The 16,625-nt window shown below is 33.2% G+C and overlaps 1 protein-coding gene across 2 annotated transcripts in view; it reads left to right on the forward strand.

Annotated features, from left to right (window-relative positions):
* Positions 1-11,016: 11,016 nt before the first annotated feature.
* nAChRalpha1 (nicotinic acetylcholine receptor alpha1) overlaps positions 11,017-16,625 on the forward strand; it is a 201,845-nt gene continuing 196,236 nt past the window's right edge. Inside the window, exon 1 of one of the 2 annotated variants that reach the window (XM_085208097.1) lies at positions 11,017-11,138. The gene's annotated coding sequence lies outside the window, so the exon portion shown is untranslated. The remainder of the gene's footprint in view (positions 11,139-16,625) is intronic. The other variant, XM_085208096.1, reaches the window with a different exon arrangement.

A 16,625-nucleotide genomic window follows, 5' to 3' on the forward strand; every position in this document is an offset into this window, starting at 1 on the left:
ATATATTCATAAAGAAACTACATATATATAACTATATATAGTTTGTCCGTACAAAGTTGCCAAGAACAGCGAAATAAGCTAAAACGTAGTGAGTATCCTCTTTATATTATTTATACGACTCAACACAGCAAGTCGCCGCCTCTTAAACTAAGTTATGAAACATAATACTTGACGTAGCGTCTTTACTCACGAGTCACGGGTGAGAGCGTGTAAACGGTCACACAAGTTTCTAGGAATTTGAATTATAATATTAGTAACATGTTCACAAAGTTGCATTCATTTTTGTTTAATTATCTTCCTTTTATTGTGAAGTGAGGTAGCTAGTGTTAAGATGTGATGGAACAGAACGCCGCGATTAATATTATTAGGTCGAGCAAAGTAAATCAAAATTCAACACATTTAAATTCCCATTCCAGGAAGTGAATAACTTTCATCATTCGCTCTGGTAAGAAGGCAGAAGACGTTGAGTTCCAACATTCAAAACATAATATCTCAAAAATTATCAAAAATGAGAAACGAACTCTCCGTTCTCGTTTCCATTTAACATTAAGTTTCCTATACAAGCCAAATAAGCTGTCAAACTGTTTATTAGTTATTTAGTAATGTAATTTTCTCAATTTCTTGTAATAAAAAAAATGCAATAGTGTAAAAAAATTTAAAACCAAATATATATTTATATATCAACACTATGCATTAGAAGGTAAAACATTACTCTATACTCAAACAGAATACAGAACACTGTCCCCAACATGATATTCACGTCTACATTAACCGAGTGCGAAAAATTTGTTTTTTCCATGCACTGCGGAGATGCGGCTTTAATTTTTCATAGTTTTCCCTCCTTTAGCTTTATGGAGTATAAAATTTCAACAATTGGAAGACTTTTTATTAAATTCGTAATGCGCTTTTGGGTGGGAATGTTCTTATTTACTTTGTTATATTTTAATTTTGTAGTTTTAGTTAGTTTTAAAGTGGATGATGCTATGGCGGTTTTGGATAGTATGCGGACTGTATACAATGATGAAGAGATTCTATTATTAAATATTAAATTTTTATTAGCATTTTTTTCACTTCAAGCTTTCCTGTGTATCCCGGAATAGTCAGAGAGCCATACTTTCCACTTATTTTTCAAGAAATTGCATATCGTGCATCTGAATAGTGGAGAGCGAATAAATGCAAATAATTTATTCCCTCAAGTAAGAATTGAAAGCATAAACATTCATTCTACACTTTTAGCCCGTTTTCAGACATTGAATGATGAGTACTGAGTTCTTACCAGGGCAAAAAAAAGGAAATAACTTATTACTTCCATTTGGGAACCCACAACCACTACATTCACAAGCAAATATCCACTGAGCCTAGATATCCTAATAGATTAAAATACACAAATAACAAATATAAATCCTGAACCTAGTATCAACTGTTTACTCCAGAACAGAAAATAGCAAAGAGTAAAAAACGAATAGAACGGTAATGGAAATATTAAGTTACCGGTTTCGAGAGAGGGAATTGATTTCAGCAATGTAATAAGTGTAGATGTCGGTGCTGAGGGTCTCTCGCGACGGGAGTAGGTACCTACGTGCGCGTATCAGATATCGCGTGTCAAACTGTAAGTGGCCTGGAACGCGAATCTTTATATGGTTTTAGATAATATATTATGTTAGTGCTATGTACTTTATGTCAGTTAAATATTGGAAAAAATATGGTTTTTTTAATTGAATATTGTTAAATAGTGTCTGATTTTTGTTTATATTGTTTTTTTTTTATATATGAGAACATTCCATGACATGGTCTTGTTTGAGAGAAAAGGTTGGCTTTGAGTTAAATTGCCATTTGGATTGAAATGTTAAAGTATTACATCATATAGCAGGACAGATGGAACCTAGTGTTAATACACTTCAGTCCCATTAAAACACTACCGGTCCCCTCTCGTTTGGCCTCAAGATAAACTATATGTTTATAACCAATATTGCGTTCGCGGTTTTACTCACATCGATAACAAAATTATCGCCATTACGTTTCTCTATATACCGTTACAGCGAGTAAAGGTAATAGTCGATTTACTTCGGTGCACTCTCATCTCTATTTAACACTGGGTTGCCTCTACCTACAATTTATATGGGGGAATACAACCTTAAACAAAATATATACTCGTGAAGTACAGCTCCATACTAAAGTTACTAGTTCTATTGTTTATATACTCTATGCTTGCATTTGCCACGTTTGACAGGTTTATGAGACTTTGCGGTGAATAGTTCATTTTGAAGTAGGTAATTTCTTGATATTTTGTCGTTTTCAAATGAAAATTGTACAATTTTAATTCTTATAATATCAACATTTTTTTAATTAATAAAACATAATTCGACGCCATTCGCGGGCGCAGGGCACAAGTGTGTGACAGTAAACTTCTGGAAATGAAATATTTATTTGAATTAATATTTTAATTTCTTCGCTCTGGCACCAAGAAAAAAGCCCGGCGTTGAGTTCCGCCCTTTCGGAATGCCTCGAAAAATTCAGCTAACCTAACCTAACCTGCTTTGCGCCGGACACAGTGTGAAGCTGATTTATTTATAACATGTTAACAAACCATAAGAAAAATACCATTACTGTTAACAAAATAAGAGAAATCAGTTTCATACTGGAAATTTCATAAAATTAAAAAAAAATATATAAATTTTAAACATTTAATTCACATATTAATAAGATGTACAAACAATAATCTGTCCACATTACGGAAACAAGAACATTTTGTTTCAATTATAATATTTTACTCACTTTTGTATGCCAATTTAATTTTGCGAACGAACTGTATTATTGAGAAACTGAAACAATTTATGCATATTTAAATAAATATTATAATTTACCGTGTTTAGATGAGTTTCAACAGTCAACACGCAAAATGCCTTCAAAAAAATTCAATATAATCTTTCCCCCATAAGGGTACAGAATTCACAAAGCACCACAACAGCCCATAATATACGAACACATAAAACAAAATTAAATAATAGCTTCATCTAACACCATTTTCAATAACAATATGAATGTTAGGTATAACTAAATAATGTAGGACGTATCGTCGTACGTACATCGACGGGCACATAATGTAATTCATATACGGCTCATCACGTGTCGCCGCGTGTTACATAGTTTTAGTTTACAGAGATGCTGGTGGCTGGATGACAGAATCCAATCTGCTAGTACGTTAGACGCTAGTGTGGCCATGAGTTTTGTGGTTGCTGGGATTGATATGTTCGAGGTTGTTGCGGCGCGGCGGTTTAACTGTAAATATGATGGTTGTGAGTATGATTTCGACTATGGTGGTATGGATTATTTTCGTGTTCTCATTTTAGTAATAAGACAAAGCGTGGCGTTGAGTTCCGCTAGTTAACACGCAATGGTTTAAAAAATTGTAGGTTTCTTATGCTTATCCTGTCACATGCGAATTTTACATGTTTTTATTATTTTGACTTGTTACTATCAAAGTAAAATATAAGAAACCGAATTTGATCCACTTATGATAATTGTATCATCGTAGAAATTTGCAGTATCTAGAGTCCAGGTGACAATATGATCTGTCAATCTAGTCTGATAGTGAACCCAGGACTTGAATAGTAAGAACTCTACAGAAGTCCGAACCATCGTACGTCGTCTTAAGCTTAGGTCCGAGCAAATTCTGTAACACTTAGTGCGATGCGAGTCTTTTACTATGTATTATTTTATGCTAATTATGAATACTGCTTTGTATTTAAAAGAAAACATTTTTCACATTTAAATGTCATATATATTTCAAACTTACAAATACGAAAATGGCCGCCACGTAATATGTAATACCGTGAACTGAAACGATTTTGTACTGCATTTTTGGTTTGTCCATTTTGACCAATTTGGCTTTGGTGTCAGTTCTCAGCAGGCTTTCTTTCAACCATTTCATTTATTTATTTTATTTTATAAGTAAAAATGTGAATCATAAAATAAATTTTAGTATTTCCTTTTAAGTTAAAAAGTCATTAATAATTTTATAATTTATGTGTAATGTATTTATAAAATTTGATCTCTATTTTATAATTTAACTAAAAGTACATTTTATTGTTAAAAAATTTCATCCTCAATTTTACATTCATTTGTATTTCGGTAACAAAATGATAGAAGAGATTTGTAGAAACAAAAAATATATCAGGAAACAGTAAATCGATCGATCGACGCCACATTGTGTGAAAAAACATATTCTTTAAAGCTTATGACAAACTAACTTCTACCCACGGCTTCGCCTGTGCCTAGTGTTGTGTATAATACATGACACGTTCATGCGCCCGATATAACTCATCTAGGTAAACGGACTTTTTTTAACTGTCCGACACAAAAGTACTTTTTCAATTCGATGTAATAGTTGCTGAGATTGGCGCATTCAACCAAACAAACAGTTTTATAATATTGGCATAGTTACAGATGAAGCTTACTAAGAACCAACAATAACCTTAATATATCTAGTATACTATTTAAATTTAACTACTCAAGGATAAATATATATATATACGAGTACCTAGTTACGTTAAAATTATTCACATAGTATAAATTATAGTTGAATTCCGCTATAATATAATAATAGTATATGCGCTACAAATCACCATTACAATCGGACCATTAAGCACATGTCCCTTATTTCAATGCATTGCAGTCAACAAATAGTGAGCAATACTCAACAAGCGCGAGTAATTAAATTTTCGTCAAACATCATGGTCACAATAGTAAATCGTCAGTGTTTGACATTATTGAGAGGGCTAACTTGATTTGGATGGGTTATTTGGAATTTGTATTCAAAATTGATTTTAAATTTTCCACTTACTCGTAATTAAATATTTCAATGTTTTTGATTGTTTTATATTTTTTTCTTAAGGAGGAAAAATGCTCCCTTTTTCATATAACATGTTCCAGCCTTTGTTTTGTGTCAGCAGGAAAAATGAAAATAATACATTTTGTAGTATGTAGTGTGAGAGTAGGCATAATTATTCAATTTCAAGACATTGTGTTTTGGATGGTGGAAACCTAACCATTTCATTTATACATTTAAAGAAAAAAAAACTAAGTATGTATATAATTATTATGTTTATATGTAGCATATATTTTTCTTTCTATGTAAATATTTTAATTATGATTTAAGTGTTAAATCTCTTGACAACAAAGTCAAAATTTATAACATACATTAAACATTAAAAATCTTTGAAAAATACTTCTTTAAATATTATATTGAATTAAATAAGAAATACAATATTTATGGTGAACCTACACAACTCTCGGTATTTGACAGTTTCAAAAAGGTTAACTAAACCCGGTTTGACTATTGAATGGATATGAAATTTTTGCCAAAACCGAAGTAATAGTATGGTTGGTTGGTGTGGTTATGAATTTAGATGTTAAAAATGATACAAATACTTTAGGATATAACACAGTGCTTAAGCGATGATCAGTCATTCATCCACTGATGTGTGGATTTGAATTTATTTAGTGATTACAAAATTTAAAATGTAAAAATAACATTCAAAATGTTAGAGGAGATATTATGTGTTGAGTGGCGGACCTCAACCCTGCGATTTGTTCAGACCAAGCTAGGCATTGAAAATTTGATATAGCCGCGCCTATTGTCAGACACGGTGGCGCTGCGACGGTATCATATTATATTTTCTAGCGTAAAATAAGTAAAAAAATACGTAAAAAATTTTTCATAACTCTGATATACGATTCAAATTCCATAAGACAAGCCGCAGTGAGTAAAGTGACTGATCACAAAGTTCTGTAGAATTTCTGTAACATTAATAAAAATTTTCTTGGTTCTATATATGGTCTATATGGTCACCCTATTTGTTAATTAGTGTTTCATGTTAAAGAAGTCAGGCTTGTATCGATTATATTGCTCAGATATCGATAGTGATTGGATATAATTGGAAATAACAGATTAAAGTTAAGTATTAGAAATATTATTGGTGTTGAAAGTTTCTAATATTATTAAAACTCAGTAATCGAGCAATATAGAGTAATCTTAATACTGCAATTAATTAATTAATTCCATACTTTTCATAAATTTTTCAGATATTGCGTGTTAAGTGGCGGAACTTAACGCTGTGTTTTGTATACTAAAGCGAGGAAACGACGAGTGACTCGTTGAAATTTGTAGAAAAAAATCATGAATATTCATGGTGAAGGGACACAAGTGTGAGACTGTAAATGGTTGTCGGTTCGATCCCCACTCGAGGACACTAAATATTTATTTAAATTTATTTAGTAATATTTCATAATTGAATTACTTTCAATTTCTTCGCTATGGTGTCGAGGCAAAGCGGAGATTTGTGTTGTACTCAACGCAATGCCTTCAGAATTCGGCGGAAAATAGGGAACCACTAGGTTCCCTCTGCCTACCCTGCTGTAATCTAAAATATAATTAATATTTCGTTAAAATAGCTTAGTGTAGGTTTCCTATCTAAAAACAAACTGTATACGTACACGTCAATGAATCTAAATGAGTTGCGGTACTCTATGACGGAGGTGGCTAAGTCTAAGCGGTCGCATAATGTATGCAGGACCACCGAAAACCATTTGATTCTGATACATATTAAGTAGAGAACGATAAATTCAAGAGTATATTTTGTATTTAGATTACTTGTTGGCCGGTACTATATAAACATATAGGTATATATAAATATAAGAGTTTCAAGCTTTTTAGGGTTCCGTACTCTAAACGTAAAACTAAGATGAGGATGTTACTAAGAATCTGTCCGTCACAGATGTTTACCAGGTTGTATATCACGAACCGTTATACATCCTGATAACCTGGTTGCAGACGACAGTTGAAATTTTCACAGATGACGTATTACTGATCCTGCTAAAAAATAATACATTAAATATTCAACGTCTCCTAAACAACAAAGAAATCATTATGCGCGTGTGGAATTCGTACTTGGCTTGTTTTTAAGGTTCCGTACCTTTTAAAGAGAAAAAAGTAACCCTTATAAGATCGCTTGGCTGTCCTTCCGTTTGTCTGTCTATCTGTCAAGAGCCTTGGAACTTCAGGAACGCTTGGAGATATCGAGTTGAAATTCAAAATATGCATGTTCCAATACATTTTTATTCGTTTTTTTATGTTGCACTAATTATAAGGAACCTTCGGCAGGCGAGCCCGATTCACACTTGCCTCGTTCCTACTTTACAGAGAGAGCAAAGAGAGCAAAGTGCTTTACGCTGGCCCACTGTGCCACGACGGCCATCTATTTTTTTAAGTAAATAACAAACTTATTTCATATGATATTTATAAATATATATTTTTTTATTGTTTATTACATTATACATTTCAGTGAAGCAATATTGACTTAAAATAAAGAACATTGCCGTTCCGATCCGAGCTTAATTGTAAATCAAATTGTCAGCAGAGAGGCTCTTGGCTTAAGATATTATATCTTCGAGAATCACTGAATTGATTTAGACTGGAACTTTGTTACGTTATCACTAGCAATTTACTTAAAATATTAAATATTTTTTTAATTACTTTTTACATTACATATGTTCCCAATATACTCATAGTGTAATTTTAGGCGTTAATGATGCGCTATAAACGTAAAACGGCCAAAGCGAGGAAATGAAAATTTCGATTATTTCATGATCCCGAGTGGGAATCAATTTTTGGCAAAAACGAGAACGAATTTAGAAAAACACTCATTTTAATAGCAGAGAGCATTGAATCCAACTATTACAAATATGAGGAAATCCCCGAAAAGTATTCCATAAATGTATCGATCGATTTGATTGATATGTGGTCCAACAACAGCGATCAGAAATGATTTACAGCAAACACCGTTCGGCCAAAACATCAGTAGTTAAGCTGTGGATATTGCCTTGTCAGTGTCAGCGGGATATTACGTTTGGAGTACCAACAGTGTGTACCCTCATTCGTTAATTCGATCAAAGGAAAATATGTCTTTCTCCTTTTGAAATAGAGGTTAAAATCGTATGTGCTAATTAATATCAAATTGGCAATAAACAGCTGGTTAAGAATGATTTGTCGGGATTAGTTGTGGATTGTTCTGTGCGTGGTTCTTTAATTGTTCTTTTTATTTGTTTTTTTTTATTATTATTTTTTTACTTTTCTAGTATATTGTATTTGGTACACCTTTAATTTAATTGTATTAGTGGTTTCGTATAAAAAAGAGAACGGAATGTCCGTTCGTGTCTTAATTTTTTTTTTTTACTAGAGAAAATATATATAAAAAAATAAAAAAAAATAAAAATGTTTTAGAGAAAGAGACGCTGTACATCGCGTAGCGGTACAGTCTCCTAATGTAAAAGCGACTAATAATTATTTCCATTTTCTCTTTATCTAAAAAGTTTTCTAAAAAGTATATTTCTTTCCTGAGTGTGGAATAGCACTTTAAAAATGTTAAAAATATTAATTTTACTGTCGTGCATACCATTGCTACGGAGCTCGTAGCACGGTGCTACGCAATGTAGCATGTGTGTTATGAGATCTCATTTTAAGCTCCACGCTCTTTCCCGCTCATAGCAGGATAGGGTAGGTGGAGAAAACTTGAAAATCTAATGTTAAAACACTGCGTTCCTGCACTTCACCTGGTTACCTCATTTCCTCGAGTAGGAAAGGAACCAACAACCTGTCTCGCTACAGTCTACACTTGTGCCCCTGCGCTACGATTAGCCTCTAAATTCATTTCATGAACTCCAATTTATTGTCATGATTTTGGATAAGCGAATTAATTCAAGCGATTTTCACCGTGGTTGAGGGCAGAGGAAATTTTTAGGATATCAAACGATATTTATAAATCCTTACCAAGAATATCCATCCGAGCCTTTTGTAGGCTGACATGACGTGCGGTGACGACGGCGGTTGCCCGATGAATTTTAATAAAATTATATTTCATGAACTTCGGATATGTAGGCTTAATTAAAATACTGTACGGTTATACAAAGCTGTAGTCAAAGGTAAGCCTTATCTGGTTAATAAATGTCTAACAATATTTTAAAAGAGTTAAAGGATGAATTTTAAAACAATGTGCCGGGTTATATATGAAAGTTATGGTTTACTTTCTTTTTCGTCACGCTTTTTCCCGTAGAGCTGGGTAAATAGATGAAACCTAGTGTTAAGAAAAAACATAATAACAATAAAAAAATCCATAAAGACAATAAGAAAACAGCTTCCCTCTTACAAGGAAACTCTATAACCGCATGATTCGCGTATACTCGTATTTATTATCATACATTTTTGGTAACTCGACGTAGCGAACGCTTTACAGTAGTCCGTGGTTACGGATAGACAAAGCGCTACGATGGCCTCTATTGCAGTGCCTGAGATTGTAGGTTTTAAATAAAGCTATATTTTTTAGATTAGATAATGTTATCATTAATAACGTAAATTTTATGTACGTGTAAATCATAAGTTGAAAGTGAAAATAAGGTACACTCAGCTTACTCTTATAAGAGCTGAAGATATGTTCTTATATAGGCGAAGGTCACCTAAGAGTTAGTGATGTCGCTCAGTTTTTGAGACCATACCATGTCTTTGTACCAGAGGGTATAAATACAAAACAGAAAAAATATTCCCCCCCAAGTGGGAATTGAATTCGCTTCGCTTCGGCTTTACAATCAGACGTTGAGCCGATGCGCCATGACGGTCTTCAGTATACATACATACATATAGATTAATAAATATTGGTATATCTAAGTACAATTATAAATAAAAGAAACAAACACTAAAAAACCTGAAAATAATATAAAAGACAACATCCAAAAAAAGAAAAACCGATTGAAACGAATTATAATACAGTTTTTACTTTTCATCGCAATTTAGTTTACGCGACCCAAGCTGTTGAATGTGGCGTACAATTACGGCAGAATTTCAGCACGTGCTCCTTACGTGACTGTGCGGAATGAAACTGACATTTCTTGTATTAAACTATACTTATATTTCCCGTATATATAACGTAGAGTGTACTATTGTAGTAATTAATGAAGGAAATCGTCCATTTATTCACAATTAAATGTAATTATTATAGGTTAGTGTCTTTGTTCGGTGGAGACGGCCTTATCGACTGGGCGGCGCCGGTCGCGCGCGCTCGGCCGCGCTCGGCGTCGCGGCGCTCGCTCGCTCTCGGCAGGCTTCGGCGGCGCTCGGGACTTAAGGGCTGTCTTAACGCTTTTTCAGTAGGCTCACTTATTTTTCAGTTAAATTAAATTTGTATAACTAAAAAAATCATATATTACAAAAATTGGAGATTACGTGATGTAGTTATAAATAACTAATAAGAAAATTTGTTTAATTGTAAGGTAGTTATTAATCAATTTGTTATGTAAATGGCTGTCGATGTTACAAGCATAGTTATTTCAAATAAAGCTACAACACATAATCTCGTTTAAAGGTTGTCGTAGAAGCATGCGTAGCGACAACCCTCTGCAGGTCTCGGGACACATGGCGGCAGGGCGGCAGGGGGTGCGCGCGGGCGGCGGGGCGGCGGGGGCGGCGGGGCGGCGGGGCAGCGCGCCCGGGCCGCCCCTCCTCAGTGGCGGCTTGCAGTGCCGAACGCGCGTGTCGTGCGACGCTCGCGCCCCGGACGCCTCATTTAGCAAGCGACGCCGCTCTCGGCGGAGGCAGCGGCCCGGCAGCCGCTCAGCCGGGCCGGCCCACCCGCCCGCGCCCGCGCCCGCATGTGACGGCCACCTGACACAATGTACGCGACCGTTTACGTTAACGCTAGTTGATAACCGAGAGGCCGACGCTGGCATGCTAATGTGAGTATCCGAATCGATAGCGATTCCGAATATAAAATGTAAAATGAGACGTAGAGAGCGGCTCGAGCGATGCGAGCTCGTCTCCTGCAATGCGACAGAGCGCGTGCCGAAGTCCCCCATACATAATTGAGGGCCGTGGAGGTCCGGCGCGCGTTCCGGCCGCTCTGGTTAGTTGGTGATTTGTGGATATTTTCGACAGTCGGACTGTTCGGCGTGGCGTTACGTGGACCGAGAGGCGGCCGGAGCCGTGGACGCGCGGGCTGGCGGCTTGGCGCCATGCGGTAGCGCGGCGGCGCGGCCGGGCGGCGGGCGAGCACTCGTGCGCTCTCGGCTATGTGTCCCCTTTGCGCTACATTGTAAGTACTTCATTTAACGTACCCACCGAATACTCATACTAACTTAAAAATATATATATAAAAATCATTTCATGATTTCAGTCATAAATTTAGAATTAATATTTAATAAAATATATGTTACAATTTTTGTATCGTAAATGTAATCAAAGTTGATATCTTAAAAAATAACGAGTGAAAGTTCGTTGTTTGTGTTATGAAACCGACGAAAAAGCTGTGTCAAGTCGTATCTAAGCAAATAAATTGGTTCGTACTTAGAAGATTTTGCTCGACCTTTCAATTTCATAACAAAAATGTTGTATCACATTACTATTGAGAAGTATTAATATTACTTCTCAATATTAATTTGGACATTATAAGAAAATATATGCAAATAACATATATAGTTTACATAAAAAATACTTAATTTGACACATAAATAAAAAAATTACATTTATCTTCACAATTTATAATAATCACAATATATTTACATTTAAAAAACTATTTAAAACATAATAAAAAAACGAACCCACTACATCCAACGCATAATGAACACCCACCCTACCACTGCGGTAGATCATCTTTAATACTTGTAAAAGGAAAATACTCGAGTACAACGCCCTACAAATTATGCAAGGCTCATTAATTACTCTGTTGTAAGCTCACTATAATATTTTTCTTAAAGCTCATCGTGGTTCATATCGAAGTATATATTACTTCGATATGAACCGACAATCGAAATTAAAATAAAATGAAAGGAAAGTTAATGTAGAGAAAATGTATGTTAATTGTTTATCAAGTCAATAGTTTAAGATCAACGAAAGCTTTTTAATTGTATTTAAAAATTCATAATATGTTTGTTTCATGCATAGAAGTCAATGAAAAATTCTCCTTAAAAGTCTTAAAATGATTTTTTGGTATTAAATTTTATAATTGCTTTCTGTATTCTAACATAATATCCATTAAAAACGATTAATAATTAAAATATTCCTACAATAATATAAACAAACGGATTATTATTTTCCTTACAAGGATATACATATATTTACATAGTAATCGAAATAAGACCAAGATCTAAGTTTCTCCAAATACTAAGCTAGGCTACAAGTTCATTTGCATGTTAATTAATCGGGTCTTGTTGTCAGTACCTTGATTTGGATTGAGAAATTCGTACTCTAGGAAGTTCATTTTATATTATTCTTAAGTGATATTCATAGACTAAGATTCGTAGATTTTATACATTTAGTATAAATGCTAGAATGCTGTAATATGCATAACAAGAAAAGTATTAAAATAAAAAATAACTGCTTGTAAACAAAAAAATACGCCAAAGTGCTCTACAAAATAAAAAACAATAAAATACATGGAGCCACCTATTATAAAAATTTATGATTAGCTAATATTCTTAAGTGCCATGAATATTTTATTAATATTTTGTATAAAAGTGCTTCATTGTAAGCAGTAAGGGTTAATAGTAGATAATTTTTTCTATTCTCATTTAAAAAAAAAACATCGTCATCATTATAAATGGAGAGTGTAGAGAAAACTATCGATGTGATTTGAAATTATAATATTAGGTAACATTAGGTAACAAGTTTTTTTTTATATTTTAGCAGTCAATTACAATTAGAGAATTAAAATAATATTTTTGCCGTGTCTAGCATTAAGCAGGGTAGAAAAAGGGAACCTAGAGCATTTCGTCCCCCACATTCCGCCCATTTTTCAAGAAATAGCGGAATTCAACGTCGTGTTTTGTCTAATAACTAAAATGAAATAACTGTATAAACGTTAACTATAATATAAGAGAAATTTCTATACATTTTTTATATTTTGATTCATGAAAAAGGATATAGGGGCTATAAAAGTGCTCGAGACTTACAGAAACGACTACAGCAAATACATACTAACACTCCGGGTCTATGTCACCCGCATCGAATTCGATCGAAGATTAAATATTGCTTCCCTGGATTGAATTTAAAGTTCTTTTTTCTAGATTATATATATTTGGAATTTTTATTTTTGTTATATTAGATTGTTTATATAATAGTAAACATTTTTTTGTTTCTTTATAAAGCTTGGAGATTTTGAAGTAAGCAATATTACTAATATAAATAAAAAAGATTAAACAGTTTGCTGTTCCTTCGCACTGCAATATGGGCAAGGGAACCTGGGAACCTAGTATTAGGACACTCAATTCCTATTATGATACTTCCTTTCTCTACTTTACTACGTAATTGCGTGGTACTTTCTTAATATTACTATGGCCGTTCATTTGTAAAGAAATCAGAGCAGACTAATTGTTAAAAATATCATTATTAAAAATATATCGGAATGTCTTACCACTAGGTTCCCTCTACCTACCTTGCTGTGTGCGGGATACAGAGTGAAGTTAAAATTATTTCAAAATTTTACATAGCAAGAAAAATAAAATCCAAGCTAACAAAAATCTTTTGAGATAACCTCAAAACTCTGCTATCTCGACACTAAAATATTAATTTGTTATATCGAAAAAGTTTTACCGTTTCATACTCAAAAAGCTAAGTTATAAACAAAACTATTATTACTTTAAACTTTCCTTCTTATATCTATTCTATGTCTTTGTTTAAGATTTGCCTTTGAACTATAGAAGCTTCTACTTAAAAGTTTCTTAGCGTGTACGAGCATTGAGTATAATAAGACGTGTTGTATTTATACATATACTAGCGGCCCTCTCGCGGTTTCACCCGCGTGAATTATGTTATTATTAATTTATGTCTCCATGACTACGTCCTAGTGACGTCTATGCAAAATTTGAGACTTCTAGCATTTGTAGTAACGAAGTTTCATACAAACTTTCGACCCCAAAAACAACCCCTTAGAAGTCGAATATTGCAAATTCCCGTCTTAGCGAGCACCTACGTTCTATAAGTAACTCCTATGCAAAATTTGAGATTCCTAGCACATGTAGTTTCTGAGATTTCGTGATGAGTGAGTGACCTTTCGATTTTATATATATAGATTATGTGAAGACGTCATTATACTAGTTTCCCAGATTCCCTTAAAAACTTACTTGTTTGTAAATAAAACTACACTTCTTAGTAGTTCAAAATCATTTGAAATTTCTCACTTTTGATACTTTACTTAGGGATTATTGTTTTATCAATCCCTCTTGTATATATTTTATAGTAAAATAGTAATATTAGTCTAGGAAATATTTGTGATTTTTTTCATACATAATATTTATATAAAAATTATAGTAGTAGTAGTTTTTGAATTTCATTACTCAGCATATAAATTCTATAAAAGGTCCTAATATGAAGAATGATATCACAGTAAGCTATAAAGCATAATGCGGCGTTGAGTCCCGCCACTCAACACGCAATTCCTCCATAATTCGGCAGAAATTGGGGGGAGGAGTATGTTAATACAAGGCTCCTTATACTTACCCTATGGATATACGGGATACAGCATTAAACTAAAACAAAGAAGAAGAAAATACAAAAAAAAAGAACAACAAGTACATGAATTTGAATATACACCTAATTCAGATATAAAACCTCTTATGAACTTCTCTTACATAAACCTTTAGACTCCACTAAAACTTTGATGTTTGATCATAAAATAGGTATTTCTTTTATACGCGTGCATACAAAACTGCTTTTTAGTTGGGAATAAAATTTTAGTTACATATATAAAGCTGGTATTAAAATGAAAAGCCTCTCTTGTAAATGGATGTAAATGTGTTATTTCATTTACATATCCAAATATTTATGCAATGTTTATATGATGGAGGTTTTATAGAAAAGTAAGTTTTGACTTCTGAAGCCCTCATTTACAAACATAGGTCTGAGATCGGTCTTGAGATGCCGTTTTCATTTTTCACACTTATAAAGTAGGTAAAGGGAACCTAGTTTTAAGACACACTGCTCTCTGCTTTTCGCCGATTTCGAGGCTTTACGTGTTCAATAGTGAAACTCAACGCCACATTTTCTTTCATCAAAACAGAAAATATATAAATTACCTAAATATAATACTTCTTTTCAATAGAAATCGAACCCACAATCACAAATTAACAGTCAAATACACCCACTGTGCCACTACAGCGTAATTGGCAAAGAAAATAATATTGTATTGCATAAACATAAATGAAAATGTATTTTTAATGGGTAAGTAAGACACTTAAACAAACAAATAAAGCTTAAGCAGCAAAAATAATAATATACTCTTACTCGTGTTACGGAAAATCAATAGAACTCATTTCTTTTAATGGGAACATCTCTTGAGTAGCTCATAAAAATATTAATGTCGTACGTCAATAATGTTTGTGGAAACCGATATATGAAGCCGTAGTGGTATGGCGACAGTTCTGGGTTCTGTTCCTATTTAGGAGGATGATTGCATGTAAATTATTCTTATTTCCTTTCTTGCTGTGATGAGATGGAGTGTTGTGATGAACTATACTACTCATCAAACCATTTCTTTAAGATTGTGCGGAAAGTAGTAAATGAAGCGTCTTAGTAATTTTAGTAGGTAATGAATTTCTAAATTAGAATCTATGTGAAAATTGTAGAGATATATTTAGAGAGAGAGTAGTAAGAATGAATCTAAATACTTAAAGTGCTTGTAAGTTCAAGTTCCAGTGGGGATTATGTTTAAGCGGTAAATATAAGTCTTAATATAAATTATATTTTTTTAATAAAAAACATTAACTCGAATGTCCTTCCACATATCAATATTTCATTATTTATTTGTATATAATTATAATGTTTCTATACATCTTTTTAATCTTACAGAAAACGTAAAGCGAACTTAGTATTTCCTTTATTAGTACACATATGTGTAAATACTGCAATTTAAAGAATACTATAAAATATTGAAAATTTAAATATAAACTAGGCTATCTTGTCACCTCCTTTAATAAGCTATTAAATAGGATCGTGCACAGTGTTGCAATGAAAAATAAAAGAAAATGTACCACCCTAGAGAGCCACTTTTATTTTTATAGTTAGGCTCTTTAAAATACAGCCATGTGTAGGTGTCGGTTCTCATCACTTTTACCGTTATCTATAATATGTAAGAAAAAGATTGCCTGACAGAAAAAATCTGCAATGAAAGAAATTTTGTTATATTGTCATCTCACAAATGTAATTTTGGTAGATGGGTTCGATTTCCACTCAAGGAAATTAAATATTTAATATAATATTTTTATTTTTTCGCCCTGGTAACAGGGTTAATTCGGGTGTTGAGTTTCGCCATTCAACACGCAATGCCTCAAGAACTAGGCGGGAAGTGTGGAAAGGAAGCGAAAGTGAAGGGAGGGAAGTATTTACTTCATAATTTATGTGGGAATAGAAAGTTTTATTTAGACGGAGAAAGTAATTTCTTCCTTAAACTTTATTTACTACAATTTGAAGACGTCGTGAAGAAAAACTAAAACACTAATAAATACAAAAATATAAATACAAATTTTTATATAGAATGATATTAAAATAAAAAAAATATCTTAAATACAACCTCTAAGACGAACACCAG

The sequence above is a fragment of the Heliconius melpomene genome, chromosome 4, assembly GCF_056956725.1.
Source record: "Heliconius melpomene rosina isolate 202511_hmr_F chromosome 4, ASM5695672v1, whole genome shotgun sequence".
NCBI lineage: Eukaryota > Metazoa > Arthropoda > Insecta > Lepidoptera > Nymphalidae > Heliconius > Heliconius melpomene.